This window comes from Cetorhinus maximus, chromosome 10 (assembly GCF_964194155.1).
Source record: "Cetorhinus maximus chromosome 10, sCetMax3.hap1.1, whole genome shotgun sequence".
Taxonomy (NCBI): domain Eukaryota; kingdom Metazoa; phylum Chordata; class Chondrichthyes; order Lamniformes; family Cetorhinidae; genus Cetorhinus; species Cetorhinus maximus.
This window is the reverse complement of record NC_135888.1, coordinates 8,206,986-8,223,651: the sequence shown is the minus strand read 5'-3', so window position 1 is coordinate 8,223,651 and position 16,666 is coordinate 8,206,986.

Sequence of the window (16,666 nt, the reverse complement as noted above, 5' to 3'; positions counted from 1 at the left end):
ATCTTTCTGAACTGATGATGCAACTGTGCTAATGGAATATCTTTAACTCCTAGCACTTTCTACTCACTCATCTTTCTTCGAATAATTTTTAAAAAGACAAAAAAACACAATAGAAAATCTGTGCCTGTATCTGCGTGCATCGGCAAAGAGAATAATGACAGCCTTTATCACATATCTGTTACAGTATTTGTTTCGTGTTCTGTAGACTTCAAACAATGTATTAATCTGAAGGAGAGAGAAGTCAGAGGAGGGGCAAAAGTCAAATAGACTGCATTTTTCTTGAGCGAGGGTTTTGAAAAATTCAAAGGATTCTCTCTGTTCTGTTATCCCTAATGTTGCAAGAACTTTTTTTTTTGTCGATTATTTCCAAACACTCTCAGAACTTGTCTTACCTGCTGAACCCTCTAATGGATTGCATTGGAGAGTTTTTTCCTTTGTTCTATTCTAGTCTTAGAAGTTCAGAAATCCCCTCGGGCTACTTTTCTTCTGATCATTTTAATATGGTCTTTTAGAGTAGGTTCTAGCTACTTTTTTATTGATAGAATTAGTGTTAATATTCTGGTCCCTACTCAACACTTCAGACTTCACTTCCACAAAAATAGCTCATTTTCTGTTCTTCCGATCCCAAAGGGCTAATCCACTAGTTTTGTGCTTGATAGTATCTGGTTTAGGGCGCATTTCTCTCCCTTTCTCACACATCCATGAATTCTTGATTTGTTTGATTCTATATGTAGCCTAGTATTTTTTTTTAAATGAGTGTACTTGTGACCATTTTGAAATTCCTTTTTTTTTTAAATGTTCAGTGGGATGTAATGAGGCAGCAAATTGCACTTTCTTCCTACCGCACAGTTTTCTTAGATCCATCTCTACCAGAGGTATTCACTGATTGATCCTTCACAAAATTGTGTCAGGTTTACAAGCATACAGCGAAAATCCTGCCTGAAAATTCAGGTAGCTATCAACATATTGGTTTTATATTTTGACAGGTAGCTGTCAATAATATTAGCAAGATGTCACAAAACCTTAAGGTAAAATTATGTATAATAGAGGTATTGAATACAAAAGCAGGGAAGTTGTGTTGAACCTTTATAAAGCTCTGGCTAGACGACAACTAGAATATTGCATCCAGTTCTAGTCACCACACTTTAGGAAAAATCTGAAGGAGCTTGAGGGGCCCCAGAGGAGGTTTTCCAGAGTGGTTCGAGTGATGGGGTTTGAAGTACAAGGTTTAGGTTGGAAAGACTGGGGTTGTTCTCCTCGAAGAAAAGGAGATTTATGGGGAGATTTTATAAATGTCAACAAGATTGTGACTAGCTTGGATTAAAGTAGACATGGAAAAAGTTAGCTGATTGTAGAAGGACTAGGGGAATCAGATTTAAGGTTTTGGGCAAGAGGTGGTGGGGGAATGTGAAGAAGAGCTCTTTTTCACACAGCGAGTGGTAATGACCTGGATCTCGCTGCCCATGAGTGCTGGTAAAAGATAAACAATCAATGTTTTCCAAAGGGAATTGGTTGGGCGCTTGCAGGGCTGCAGGGATTGAGCAGGGGACTGGAGCTGACTGGGATGTTCCACGGGGAATCGGCATGGAGTCCATGGACCAAATGGCCAATTGACACCTTCTGTGCCGTAAATGCCTGTACGGGCAGAATGTTCCGTGACCGCTGGCGACGGCTGTGTTCAGCGGCGCGAGTGGACAATATGGCGAGAAGGCCAAAAATTGGTTCCACAATGTCATGGTGGGCAGCATTTCTCACTGTTGGACGTTGGGAACCTCATTGTAATATATCCGCATATCATTATAAGGCCAGCCCTCCGGAATCATCTCCAACCCCACCCAACGCTGGATCGTTCAAGCACGGCGTGATTACACAACAACATATATCAGGCCTGCACTTGGCAGCTTGCACTTTGCGGGGAACTTGGGAGTGAGTGCACAGTAACATTGCACAGTGCTCGCGAGGGTCACCTGTTGAGGTTGAAGTGAGTTGGGGTCGGGGGGCAAGGGCTGCCCTGCGGTTGAGGTGAGTTGGGGAGGGGGGCAAGGGCTGCCCTGCGGGTGATGGTGGTGCACAAGCACCTGCGGGTGGGAGGGAGGGAATTGGCCATGCATCAAGGAAACCTTTTATAAAGTGACCATTCCTCCACAGCTGAGACAGTTCAAGTGCAGCCATATTGACATGTTTGGAGTTGGGCCTCTCACTTACCTGCCCACTTGAGCAACACTGAGGCATGAAATTGCCACACCAAGTGCTCCAGAGCTTTTCACCCCTCGGACGCAGACAGAAAACTAATGAGCATTTTAGTGGACTGCAGAACAGTTGGACAACTGCGCAGGTTGTACAATCTCCTTGCGAAAGCTGGTCATGGATCAGTCATTGGTGAGGGTGCTCACAGCCCCTTACCATGTCATCATTCTGGACCAGTCTGGCTGGGCAGGGGGAGGAGCAGCACCCTCAGGAAGGAGGGGTGGCTGGGGCTCCCGCACAGGCCACTGAAGAGCCACAGTGAGCCATTGCTGATCAGCGCCTAGTTAGGCCCAAAGCCTACAGGTGCCACCTTTCATTCCTGCCGATGACCGAAGGCTGCGCATGCCTAGGGAACCGGTCAGTCACATCTGCCAGCTGCCACAGGTTTTGGTACCACGAGGACATGGAGGGCATCCACTGCCAGTGGCTGTGGGAGTGACCACAGCGCTCAATTTCTCTGCCAGTGGTTCCTTTCAGGGCTGTGCTGGTGACCTCTGTGGGATTTCACAAGCCTCCACCCACAAATGCATCCATGAGGTCATGGAAGCCATCTTCACGAGGGCACACAACTTTGTGTATTTCGCCCATGGCCAGGACAGCCAGAACGCAAGAGCGATTGGCTTTGCCCAGGTCTCAGGTTTCCCACAGTTGCAGGGTGCCATCAACTGCACTCACATGGCGCTCAGATCTCCGTGGCAACTAGCAGCCGACTATGTCAACCGCAAGGGATTCCATTCGCTGAATGTGCAGCTGGTGTACGACCACCACAAACACATCCGGCAGGTCTGCACACGGTTACAGGGAGTGGGCACGGCTCCTACATTCTCAGTCAGTCAGTCTCTGACGTCCTCTAGGGTCCATAGAGGCTCCAGGGTTGGCTCCTCGGGGACAAGGGCTACCCACAGAGGCCGTAGCTGATCTCACCTGTGTGGCAGCCTCAGACTGCAGCAGAGAGACAGTATAACGAGGGTCATGCTGCAACTCTCAACTTGGTGGATCAAACCATCGGGATGCTGAAATCAAGGTTCTGGTGCCTGAACCAGTCTGGTGGAGCCCTGCAATACCGTCCACAGAGGGTGTCACACACTATCGTCATTTGCTGCAACTTTTACAACCTGGTGCTGCAATGGGGAGAGGACCTGGCTGAAGAGGAGATGGAGGAGCTGGAGGTCTCCTCCGATGAGGAGGACATTGACCAGGATGAGGCTGAGGAGGTCCTCAAAGCCAACGATAATGGTGATGAGGCCATTGGCCAGATGAAGCAGGCATGCTTGGGAGGCCCTCATAGCTGCTAGATTTGTGGAGGATGATGACGACATGAAGTGAGGAGAACCCATAGATCCTCACACTGCATCTGTGAACGTTTGACTCCAGTCTGGCTGATGGCAACGCGAATACCCTCTGTGAGAATGCTCCTGTCACGGAGATGCAGCGGAGGCCCTAATAGTCGCTCGATTCCAGGAGGATAATGACGACATGCAGTGAGGGCACTCCATAGATCTTCACACAGCCTCTGTGAATGTCTGACTCCTCCTGACCAAGGGTAGCTCGCTTGTGCCCTGTAATCAGGGTCATATCACGGAGATTCAGCTATGAAACTTTAAATGCACCTGAACCTTTGTCAGCCGTCAGCACCTGACACCTTCAGGAGCACAGCATCACTGGTCACAGATGCTATAAGACCATAAGACGTAGGAGCAGAAGTAGGCCATTTAGCTCATTGAGTCTGCTCCGCCATTCAATGAGATAATGGCTGATCTGATAATGCTCAACTCCACTTTCCTGCCTTTTCCCCATAACCCTTGATTCCCTTACTGATTAAAAACCTGTCTATTTCAGCCTTGACTATACATAATGACCCAGCCTCTATAGCCCTCTGCGGTAAAGAATTCCACAGATTTACCACCCTCTGAGAGAAGAAATTCCTCCTCATCTCTGTCTTAAATGGGTGTCCCCTTACTCTGAGATTATATCCTCTGGTCCTAGACTCTCCCACAAGGGGAAACAACCTCTCAGTATCTACCCTGTCAAGCCCCCAAAGTATCATATATGTTACAATACAGGCCCAACCGATTCAACCTTTCCTCATAAGAAAACCCCTCCATACCTGGGATCAACCTAGTGAACCTTCTCTGGGCTGTCTCCAATGCCAGTATATCTTTCCTTAGATAAGGGGGCAAAAACTGTTCACAGTCTATTCTAGGTGTGGCCTGACTAGTGCCTTGTATAGTTTTAGCAAGACTTCCCTACTTTGACAATAGTGAACATTATGTACAAGTGATTAACACACGTGCACAGGCTGTGCAACTACACCTTCTTAACATGGGTGAAGATGGTGGCATAGTGGTAATGTCACTGGCTTGGTAATCTAGAGGACTAAGCTTAATGCTCTGGGGATGTGGATTCAAATCCCACCACAGCAGTTAAGTAATAAAATCTGGAATATAAAGTTAGTCTCAGCAAGAGTGACTATCATTGGTTGTTTATTTAAAAAAAACTCATTTAGCCCTCCGTGCCATTTGGCACGGTGCGGAGGGGTTTTCTGTATGGACTGCTGCTGCACACCTTCCATTTTCTCGCCCTGGTCCGCCGCCCGGACACGCCCTGGCGTGCCTTGTTGCCGTCTGGCGGCGGAGGCCCCCGATGGGAGGCCCTCTACGGAGGAGTTCTCCCTCTTTCTATCGGGGACCTGGGTTGGAGGGTGTTGCATGCAGCAGTCCCCTATAATCGTAAAATGTGTAGGTTCACGGACCCCCAAGACACCTGCCCTTTTTGCGGTCTTGTGGAGTCCGTGGACCACGTGTATATAGGGTGTCTTAGGCTGCACTCCCTTTTTAGTTATTTAAAAAATCTTTTGTTACTGTTTTGGTTGCACTTCAGTCCCATGCTCCTGATCTACGGACACCCGGTGCGGAAGGGGGTCGGGAAGGAGGAGGACCTCCTCGTGAACCTGCTCCTGGGTCTGGCCAAGTTGGCCATCAACAGGTCCAGGCAGCGGGCGATCGACGGGGGAGTCCCGCCCGATTGTTTGTCCCTCTTCCGTGGCTACGTTCGCGGCCGGATGTCCCTGGAAAGGGAGCACGCGGTGTCTGCCGGCACCATCAAGGCCTTCTGTGCCCGGTGGGCACCGCGGGGACTGGGGTGTTTTGTTGACCCCTTTAATCACATCTTAGTTTGATGTTTGTAAGGTTCCTTTAAAAGTTTTTTTCCTTGATTTTACAGCTGACCTGACTTAGAGGCTGTGCTTGATTTCTCCCTTGTTTTTGCTAATTTAGTTTATTGTTTTGACTCAAAAGAGTTACACCTTCTTAACCTTCCTAACCCTGCCGCTACATCTTGGTGCTCCCTGGCCATCCACAGAAGAGGTGGAGGCAGCCTGCTGACTGCTACTGTGATGACCTTTGCAGGTGTCCTCTGGAGGGCTGAGGCCTGCTTGTGGGATCTTGCTGTGTGGCAGTTGCACCCTCTTCAGTCTGTGGATCTGGAGCTGCTGAGGGGTCACAGGAAGAGGGGATTCCAATGGCCAGACACTCCCAGAGTCACCTGGGTGGATAGCCCTGCATGTGCACCTGCTGATCCTTCTCTCTATGGGTGCCCGAGGTCCACTGGCTGACCCCTTGAGGAGAAGGGGGAGCTGGAGTGACGTTAAGCTGTCCTGCACCTTTCTCGCCTACACACACTATGGCATCGGCGATGGTGTTCAACCGGTGCAGCAGTGCAGGAGTGATGTCCTGGACCAAGGTCTCCATGGTGGCCACCATCCTACCAGTGTTGACCTCGGTGAGTTGGCATGCTGGCGCTATCACCTCAGCCTGAAGGCGGATGGACTCCTCCATCGTGCCTTGCAACCTGAGGAGTGCAGCGGACATCCCTTCCTGATGTTCCCGAGCTTGTCTTTGCAGCTCCAGCAACTGTGGCATGACCGAGTCCAGAGGCTCCTCATCTGGCTCGGACTCAGCAACGTTCTGGCCTCCAGCAACCCTCTGAGTGCCAGGGACCTGGAGATCCCTGCCTCCGCCTGCTGTGGATCAGATGGTGCAATGTGCTCACCAGATTGTGATCCCGAGGTTACTCTAAAGCTAGGTCCCACTGAGGTGTTTGTCTCTGGGCTGGTGGAGGGTGTGGGTGAGCGCTGTGAGGGGAGGATGCCTCCAGATTCCTCTTCCGAGGTTTCTTCAGGGTTTGATTGTAGGCCCTGGGTTGTGGACTCCATTGGCAGTTTCCCAGATGTGCCTGCAAAAGCAAGGAGAGATAATTAGTGCCTGGCAGTGGCCTGTGGAACAGGACACATCACTCACAGCATGGATGCCTGATGGATGTTGCATTGGTGGATCCTCACTTGGTAGAGCAGCGCTGACCTCACCGTCAGCACAGGAACGGTCCAGATCCTCTCCGGCCAACTGGATGGCTCTGTATTCAAAGTGCATGAGGACCTTGATTTCAGGCATTCCTCCACCAGTCTGCAACCTCTCTCTCTTGTGGTGTGTCAGCTTATCCTGCATGAATAGAGATGGAGAGAGTGTAAACAGGACGCCTGCCGGGCCAGATGTGGCCAGTATGCCTGGCATGTGTGGGTGGTGAGTGGTCCCATAGACGGGATGAAGACAATGAAAATATATATGTAGAGTGTACGGTGATGTCCCTTGAACTGGCAGTGAGTGAGGGCCCTGTGGGTGTGTGATGGGTTTGTGAGTGTGTGAGTTGATGAGAAGAGTGACTTACCCTGGCAGAAGGGCGGAGCTCATTCATCCTTTCTCGGCACTGGGCGGCTGCCCTGTTTTGTAAGGTTTTGGTGCTGACCACCGCTGCCCCTGCCTCCACCGTGTCACTGAATCGGGGGCTTCTTGCCTTTCGAGCCATGTCTTCCAGAGCTCGGATGGAAGCACTGAGAGGCGTGTGTGTGGGAGCGCACTTTAAACATGGCGCCCAGCACGGTGAGGCGGCGAGGTGATGGCTTGGCGGGTGAATAAGAGCTCGCCCGCCATGGAAACGGTGTGTTTCCCAAGAATGCATAATCAATGCGGCGGGATTGGGGGGGGCGGTACGGTGTGAGAAGCCGCCACTGCGGCCGGCAGGTACAACATCGCTTTTCCCACCCGCTACCGCACTTGGTGCAAATCTGGGGCCATTAAAACTCTATAAGTGAAGCTGAGCTGCTTGTCGTGCCTCTTCGTTTAGCTTGGCCCGCAAGAGATAATGAATTTCGACCTGCTAGTGGCTGCCTCCCAGTGGGCTCCAGGAGGACTGGACAAGGAAACAGAGGAGTCGATTGCGACAGGCAGGAGATTGCGGGGGGAGAAATCCCTCTCCCTCTGAGTCCACAGACGGCGATATTTAAAAAAAAAACACAAACCACAATTCACTTACCTTCTGTTGTCAGCTGCAAAGGTTGCTGAAAAATCTTGAGTTGGGGTTGACCAAATTCCAGCCCCTCTAGACTCCTAATTTACATATTTAAAAGGCCAAACACCTGTTTCATATACCCGCTTGGGACCTTTAAAAACCAAACCCCGCAAATTTAGCAGAGGGTTCACAGCTTCAATAAATTGGGGCACAGGCTGCCCCACTGCTAAACTGATACACTTCATGCCCAATCTACCCTCAAAGTATGTACGCAACACATCTCTGAGTCTTATTCCCTGTCATGGACCCACTTGAACCCTGGGGAATATTGGTTTTCCCCTGATTGTTGCATTGTTTGTTCATGACACGTTCATGCCCAGTTAAAGAATGCCATATTCATTACATGGACTGCGTTCAGCATAGAATTTTCTGGAGCTGCAGTCTCTTTTTAAGAATGGACATTAAAAAGCGACCAAGATGGCCGCCGAGTATCAGGTGACTTTTGCATTTTCTGCCTCAGGTCTCCAAAAGGTTCTTAATTGAATGACCGTGGGCGGGCTGCCCCTTGAATGGACAACGCCGGGACAAAAACCATCTGTGAAATTCGCGCCATCTATCGTTTGTGCATTTACCCAAAACTCAAAACCTATGGGCTCCGAGACTCACTGGGCGGAATTTTCCCCTCCCTGGCGCGGGTGGGAAGGTGGAGAGTTTCCTGCCATAGAGGCTGCTGGGAATTCGCGCAACACAGATCTAATTAATTATGCAGTCGGGGGATTCCCGACGTTTTTCACGGGCTGGATGACTCACCATTTAATATCGGGCCACCACACCTGGGCGCCATGGTTAAAAGGCGCCCGGACATCAACCGACCCACGGCTGAAGATAGAGGGTGGACCCCCCATGGAGGATCCTGAAGTTAGAAGATCCACGTGGTAGATGCTCCACTCACCCACTGCTGCACTCGGTGTTCCAGGGTCCGGTTGTTAGAGGCCTCCAACTCCCCTTCCGACTTCCCCAAGCTGCCCCAGGCTTCCATGCAGGTGAGTCCGACACTTGCCTGCCACGTTGGCGCAGGCGTGTTCCGGATGGGCGTGAAAACTCGCTGGGGGCACAATTCCAGTCGGGCCTTCCCGCTGCATCCTGCTAACGTGATGCCAAACGGTTTTGCGCCGGTTTCTGGAGGGAATGATGACCCACCGTGACAGACAGGAGCACCCGCTCCTGCCGCCATTTTGTGCCAGTGGGAAACCAGCTTTTTCGCCTCCCACCGAATTGTCCCCCACGCCCGCCATTAAACCTGCCACGAGGGGTGGGGGGGGTGGGGAAATTCGGCGAGAGGCAAAAAAGTTGGCCCACTGTCTCCGAGCATGAAACTTATCAATGAGAGAGGTAGATAAGTCAGTCAAACCATAAATAGGTGTGAACGGCCACCAACCATCCTTCATGGTACAGCAATGGCTTCCAATTTTAAATCATTCTGGGTGGACAAGAGAAGTATTAATCATGCGATGGAACCTGAAACTTATTACCACCAAGATAACGAAACTTATTACCACCAAGAACCACCTGTGAAATGCAGAGGCAGCAGCAGAAGGGGCAGTAACATCTATGCCTTTAAAAACTGCAGACTGCAATATTTGAAAGTCCCCCAGCCTATCCCTTTCAAGCCCAACAGTACAGAAATCCAACCTCCTGTTGAGGAGGCTATAAGTAACTAACTTCGCGACCTCCTGAAAACCTATCCCTTTGAGAGAATTCGGCAATAATCTTGATATACAACTCCAACTATTGAATCCATCTAGACTACCCTTCTGGAGTGAAAATGGCTTCTTTGCCAGGACTGCAAAGCATGTTTTTACTCAAAGCGAGCCAAACACATGAATTACGAACTATCCTTTTGTTTAGGACTTGTAAAAGTGCACTATTCTCTTTAACTGTATTCTTTCTCAAGTCCGCCTGTGAATGTTGACTATATGATGTAACATTAGACTTTCGGGGTGAATGTGTGAATAAATAATCCTCTTTATTTAAACCCACGAAAGCTTGCTGCCCTCTACCCAATTGATAACACATGCAGGGGTTACGAAACACACATATCTTCCTTTTCAAAAACACACTGATGACAGACAGTAAGGGAAGTGGATTGGCGTTTCAGTTCTTTCTCATCCCTGTCCGTAACAAAATTGGACTAAAATGATCTGAATCTGGCATTAAAAAAATAAATTGGAAGCCAGAGGGAAGAGAGAATTATAGGAAAAAAAGAGAGAGAAAATTCTGGAGGGAAAAGTTAGAGAACAAATTGCAAGCACAAAAGGACAGTGAGATGAGACAAGTTGAATTGGCTCGGGAATAATAGTCTTTATGTAGTGGAGAAGCCACTAGTAATTCAAATGACCTTAGCTCAGAGCCAAGCTTTGACTTCTTAAAGTATTCCTGATTAATACCCAGACTTGAAGAAGATGATTTTTCATATCAATTGAGAAGCTTGCAGATAAGTTAATGTGGCCTGAAGAGTTTTGGACTCTCCTAATGCAGAGTCAGCTAACAGGGAAAGCCCACAAGGCTTATTCCATGTCCTCTGCAGAAAGCTCTTCATAACTATAACCAAAGGAAAGATGCTATCCTGAGTGCTTATGAGTTAGTGCCAGAAACATACCGCCAGAGATGTAGAAAAAAGCCCACTCAAACCTCCCTTGAATTTGAGAGAATTAAACAACTTGCATTTAACTAGTGGATGCAAGCTCTTAAAATTGACCACACTTATGAAGGATTAAGAAAAGTGACCCTGTTAGAGGATTTCAGAAATTGCCTCCCGTATTACCTTAAAACTCACATAGAGGAACAAAGAGCTTCAAAAGCAAGAGAAAACAGCAATGAAACATCAGACGGCTATGATTTATCCCACAAACCTCTAACGCAAACTAAATTCAGATCCGGTAACTCTTGCAACCTAGGGAGAGACAGGGTGGATGTAGATGGAACAGAAATGGACACTAGAATAAAGGAGTGTGGGGAAGAAATAAACAAACCAGCCCCCGACTTTTAGACAAAGGAGCCAAAATGGTAAGACATCAGGAACATGCCCAGTGTGTTTTCAGTGTGGAAAACCCGTACACATGGGGCACTGAGCGGGCAGGCACAAGCCCGTAAAATGACGCACGATGGTGTCGGGCGAGCGTCCCAACGGCATCGCGCGATATTTTGGTCGGTGGACGCACACGGGAATCAGCAGTGGGCCTGCTGACAATTAAAAGGCCTATGAAGGTCATTAACAATGTAATGGATTTAAATTTTTCGCTGCCCGTCCAACCTTACGGTTGGTGGGCAGGCGAAAAGGCCAAGCGGCCTATGCATTTTTTGCGAAGCCTCATCCACGAGCGGGATGAGCTTTCGATCCGTCATTAAAAACAAATTTTTAAATTTCATCCTAATTTCTAGTGACTCTACCACATGAGCAGGGACATGTTTTTTAACGTTTCAAAAATCTTTATTTTTTAATTCCCAAAACTCTTCATCTTTCTGAGGCAGCTCTGTGCCTCAGGGAGCTTTTCCAACGCTTGCACGTGTGAACTTGCACTCTCGTCCTCCTCCCACCATCACACACAGGTAGCGCTGAGCGCCGCAGCATGCATTTCACGCTGGGCCAGGCCTTAATTGGTCCAACAGCGTGAAATTGCGGTCTGGCCCCGATTGTGGGAGGAGGTGAGCTTCCCGCCCGCCCCCACCATGCCCACCCGATGAGGGGGAAACTCCTGGCCATGAAGGAGAATGGTTGGCATTCTAAAAGACCGACAGGAAGTGCTACAGTGTCTGTCGCCATGAAGGCGGTGAACCTATCCACAAATATAGCAAGGGAGGGTCAGGGTACCTACTGGAACTTGTTGCACAAAGTGTAATTAACTCCGTTCATATCCCAGGTGCCAGGAAAAGAGATGACCATCCTCAGGGGCACTGGTTGCTTCCAAGCACCACTTGGTAGCAAAGCTTGCAGAGAAGCCACCTGAAAGCAAACAACTACCAGGGCATGGGTAAAAGGCCTGACTCGATGTTAGAAAGTCCCCTAAGGTAAAGTTTACCTGTCAAGTGAGCTGGTCACCAGTGTAGTGACAGTTGGTGTCATTCCAAGCTTACCAATGCAGGGGGGTCAACCTATTGCTGGGAAATTACTGAGCACAATGTCAGGTCTTGTGTCCAGAGCAGTCCTAAGAGGCTGGGAAACTGAGGGGAACCAGCAAAATTCTGATCAGCTGCAGAGGGCAGTGGGAATGTCTAAAATCCTACAGGGGGCAATAGAGCCAGTAAAGAATAAGGAGGATAAAGGAAAGCCAGCGGAATGTAAAAGAGTCAGGACAGAACCTGTAGCATTTAAAATGGCCAAGGCCAAGAGGGAAGCAAAGGCACTGGGATAAAAGCAGCAGAGGTTGAATAAAATGCACCAGGAGTGTGTTTGACAGAAACCTCCTTCCAGAATTTAATTAGGGACTGAGGAAGTTGCCAAACACGCAAACAGAAAGTTAGTGAGATGCCTCCTGGTTGACTTGCCACAGCAGAGTCCAGCGGAGGCTGTATTCCCACCTGTGGGCAGTAGTGTCCCAGGGAGCATGGGGGAAAGCCCATCCCCAAAGTAAAGGAAACAAGGGAAGGTGATAGGCCTTAATACAAACAGCACTTGTGAAAACCAAGGGAAATACAAGTGCCGTCAGTGGGGAATTGCCCACTAAAGGGTCAAAGAGTCAGGTTCAAAGTTCAAATCTCACTAAACCCGGCAATTCAGCTTCAGAACCCACCAAAGAAAGGTGCAGGAGGAGAACCCAGACCCCTCTCAGGAATTTAAAAACTGCTTTATCACCCACTGTCACCCCAGAAATAAGGATTACCCACGTGTCGGAACCTGAACTGTCTAACCCAGGGGTTGTGGAAGCAGCAGTTACGGGGTTAAGAACTTTACAGGCCGGGCAGCCAACGCAGTTGGACACATTTGCATTTTATAAACCCTGCCTCTCAGCAGCCTGTGAAATGCAACTCCCTGTAGGACTCCAGGATTGAACTTGAACTTTCACAAAACTCAGCTCACCAAGAATCACATGTGTTGGCATTAAAAACTCCCAAAGCCCTACCAACTGATGTCAATGAAAACTCAAACCCAGTAGAAAACTCATAACCGGAAACTCAAAAAGGGGAAAGAGATAAGAGGCAGTTGCAGTGTAAGATGAATGTGTGGATGTCAGAGTGAGCGTGTGCAGAATGTGCGCCCGCACTTCTCTTATTTTACCAGGAAAGCAATGTAAAAAAAAAATGCAATCAAGATTCAATTTTTGTTCCTGTGCAGTGGAAGCGTGTCATGCCCACTAACTTTAAATATAGACTGCATTCTGTATAGAATTTTCTGGAACTGCAGTCTCTTTTAAAAATGGACATTAAAAGGCTGCTAAGGTGACTGCCAAGGGTCAGGTGACTTTTTACCATTTCCACACGGGCTACCTCAAGTCTCCGGAAAGTTCCTAACTAAATGACTTTGGTTGAGCTGCCCCCTTGAATGGACATACCAGGACAAAAATCATCTGTGGAATTCACACCTTCTATTGTTTGTGGACTTACCCAAAACTCAATAACTATGGACTCCTATACCTACTATTGCCCAGCTCTAAACTTATCAATGAGAGTTGTGGAGAAAGCAATCCAATCATAAATAGGTGTCAATGGCCATCAATCATCCTCCATTGTATAGCAATGGCTTTTAACTTTAAATCATTCTGGGTGGACAATAGAAGCATTGATCATGTGACCAAACCAGACTACAGGTAATGAATCTTATTACCTCAAGAACCAGAGGCAAAACAGGCGGTCTGCAGTTGATTGCAGAGACAACATCAGAAAGGGCATTAACATCTATGTATTTAAAAACTGGAGACTGCAATATCTTAAAGTCTTCCAGCCTATTCCTTTTCAATACCACCAGTACAGCACCTAAAGTGCTGGAACCTGCAAGGCCATGGACCAGGTGCTAGAAAGTAGGGTTAAAAATGAGCGGCTAGTTTCTTTTTTTTCTCTTCTTTTGACCAGCACAGACGAGATGGGTGATGGCCTCTTTCTGCGTTGTAACTTTTCTATGGTTCTATAGAAAATCAACTTCCTGGTAAGAAGACTACAATTAACTACCTTTGTGACCTGCTAAAACTCCATCTCTTCAAGAGATTCTGGCAATAATCCTGATAGATGACTCCAGCTATTGAATCTACCTAGACCAGTCTTCAAGAGTGAAAATACTTTCTTCACCTAGCCTGTAATGCATGCTTTTTCTCAAGGTGAACCAAGCACATGAATTACGGACAATCCTTCGCTTATGATTCATAAAAGTGCACTACTCTCTTTAACTGAATTCTTTATTGCGTGTGTGTTTGTGTGTGTGTGTGTGTGTGTGCATGCCAAGTGGGCAATGTAGCATTAGACTTTCTGGGTGAATGCAAGAATAAATAATCCTCTTTGTTTAAACCCGTGAAAGCTTGCTGCTGGTTATTCAAATTGACCACACACTCGGGGGTTAAGAAACACACAGATCTTCCTTTTCAAAAACATACTGATTTCGGACAGTAAGGGAAGGGAATTGGGGTTCCAGTACTCTCCCATCCCTGTCGGTAACATTCATGTTCAGTTATTTTTGACACAATGTTCCTCTACAATGCTGTGTTTATAACTTGACAGTGATCATTTTATCTAAAACCTTTTCAGAATGTTCGAACTCCCTGTAAACATTGTTGTTGAAATATTCAACTGTACCAAAAATAAAAAATCTGTCTCAATGCAAATTGTCTGCATAAAACACCCTTGGCAAAAGCTTCCAAATTTCCAGCAATAAAAATCTGGCTGTAGTGCTGCTAAAGTCTGTTGGTGGTTGTACCGATATTATTCATATAACTTAAGTAAACTTCAAGTGTTAAACATAATTATCAAGCAACCCAAAATGGAACTTCCTCTTGTATTAATCAGATTTGGGACGAGGTGGAGAGAGGTTTACCTGTTTGGTGTTTTTAGCAAAATGCTAAACAGGTTCTTTATTTTCATGTCTACGATTTCACTAAAATAGCAGAGAGAGAGAGAGAGAAATCTCTCTCCCCCCTCCCCTCTCCTCCATCCTCACCAACCCCCACCCCGGACGGGCCTGCATCCAGTGATCAGAAGCTTGTTTATTGATCAATCGAGTGTGGTGTTGAAGAATCGTGCTATCTATAGTACAGCAGTACAGGGGTGGAACGTCAATGGAAAACAATAAGAATAAATCATTGAACCTTTCCTTTGGATCTCTTCGTGTTCCCTTCAGCGAATGTGACCATGATGTGAATTCTGCTGCATCTATTGTTTAAGCAGATCTGGTTTGCCTGAATTAAAAAAAAACATGAAATGCGTGAAGGAGTCAACAGCTTTAGAATTACTGTCAGAAATTATTTTGTAAAAAATTTATCAGCACAATGAGTTACTGTTTTCCATCAATATTGAACAATGCGTGCAAATTACAGATTTATGGAATTGTTCCCTTTACTTCGGCTTCATGTCACCATCAGCTTTCCATTTACCAGTTTTTGTAAAACATTAATATCAGTTAAGTAAAAATATTGTGACCTGACAATACGAATGGAATTGGAATAATTTGAAAAGTGGAGTCCTTCGAGATTTGAGGTAAACTGCTTTCTAATCAATGAGACAGACTCAATGGTGGAATTATTTCAGGATTAATTTTATCACTGAAGCCCCAGCCAGCGCATGTTAAGCATTCTCTCATCCTCCCGGTCTTAAGCACTAGCGCTTTCGCTGAATATTTTCGAGTAAGTTTACCCCTTATGGCAGAATGTGTTGTGCCATCATTAAAATTGACTAATTAACCCTCTAAGGAGTAAGCTTGGTTTGTGGTGTTTAGGTGCTGATTTGACAGGCATTGAAGTTTCTCATTTTTCATTTAAATATTTGAGAAGGGTTCAAACGCTTTAAAAAAAAAAGAGAGAACGGATCAAGCATTGCCTTTCTCCTTCACAACGTCCCTGTAACCGTGAGTGTGAAGGATATTTCTGCCCAGCTATCTGCTGTGAAAACCTAATACCATTTTAATAGTGGACAGAGAGCAATCAAAGTTTAAAAAGACTGCCTCCAAATCTCATTGTATTATCCTGGCCCTTTGTGCAAACAATGCATTGACCAGGATAATGGGCACAGCGATCACTAAAACAGATTCTACACAACCAAGAGCACAGTTGGATTTGTACACATCCAGTATTAAGAATCGTTCTTGCTCTGAAGAGCTTAAGCTTCAGCTCTTCCTAATACTGTCTGATAATTGTTATCCTCTGCTCCCAAGAGAAAACAGGGCAGAGTGGAGAAGGATAGTGAACAATAATTGGATTGGTGGAAATTTCAGACAGTCCACTATACCATGTGATTCTTTCACCTGATGTTTAACCCTTGAAGTCAAAGAGTGTTTCCATCAGCAGACAATTAAGGGGCGGGAGCCCTGTAATGGTTTTTTAGATTATGTATATCCACTACCGCCCAGGCTGTCAGTAAATTGTTCATTTCGACCCTCTTCCCCGCTGTAATTACACAGCAGCTTAACCTCAGATACCCTCACCAAACAAGAACACGCAGCTTGCTTTATCTGGGTCTGAGCGATGGGATGCTCTTTTGTCCAACCACTACAAAAAAAAAATGAAAACTAGATAAAGCAGATGCAAGATGTATCGTTGCCACAGTGAAAGGGACCGTCTCAATGAATTCAAGGTCACTGGTCATTAAGGTTACTGATGTGTCAGCAAAGACTGCCTGCCATTTCACCGGTAGAAAGCATCATGATGTTTTACTGGGATCTATTAAAAACCACAGAATGAAACAGCAGTTAATCCTAGTTGCACTAGACTGCAGTAAATTCCATTGGCATTCTCCAATTCTTCTGTTGACCGATGGTTGATGCCAGGTCTCCTGATGCATCAACTCAAGCGACAGCTTCTGTCCCATCAGGTGTTGTGCATATTCACAAACCTCCTCGTCTTTAGTTATCTGAGCACTGCCTGTGCCTAAACTCACCAGG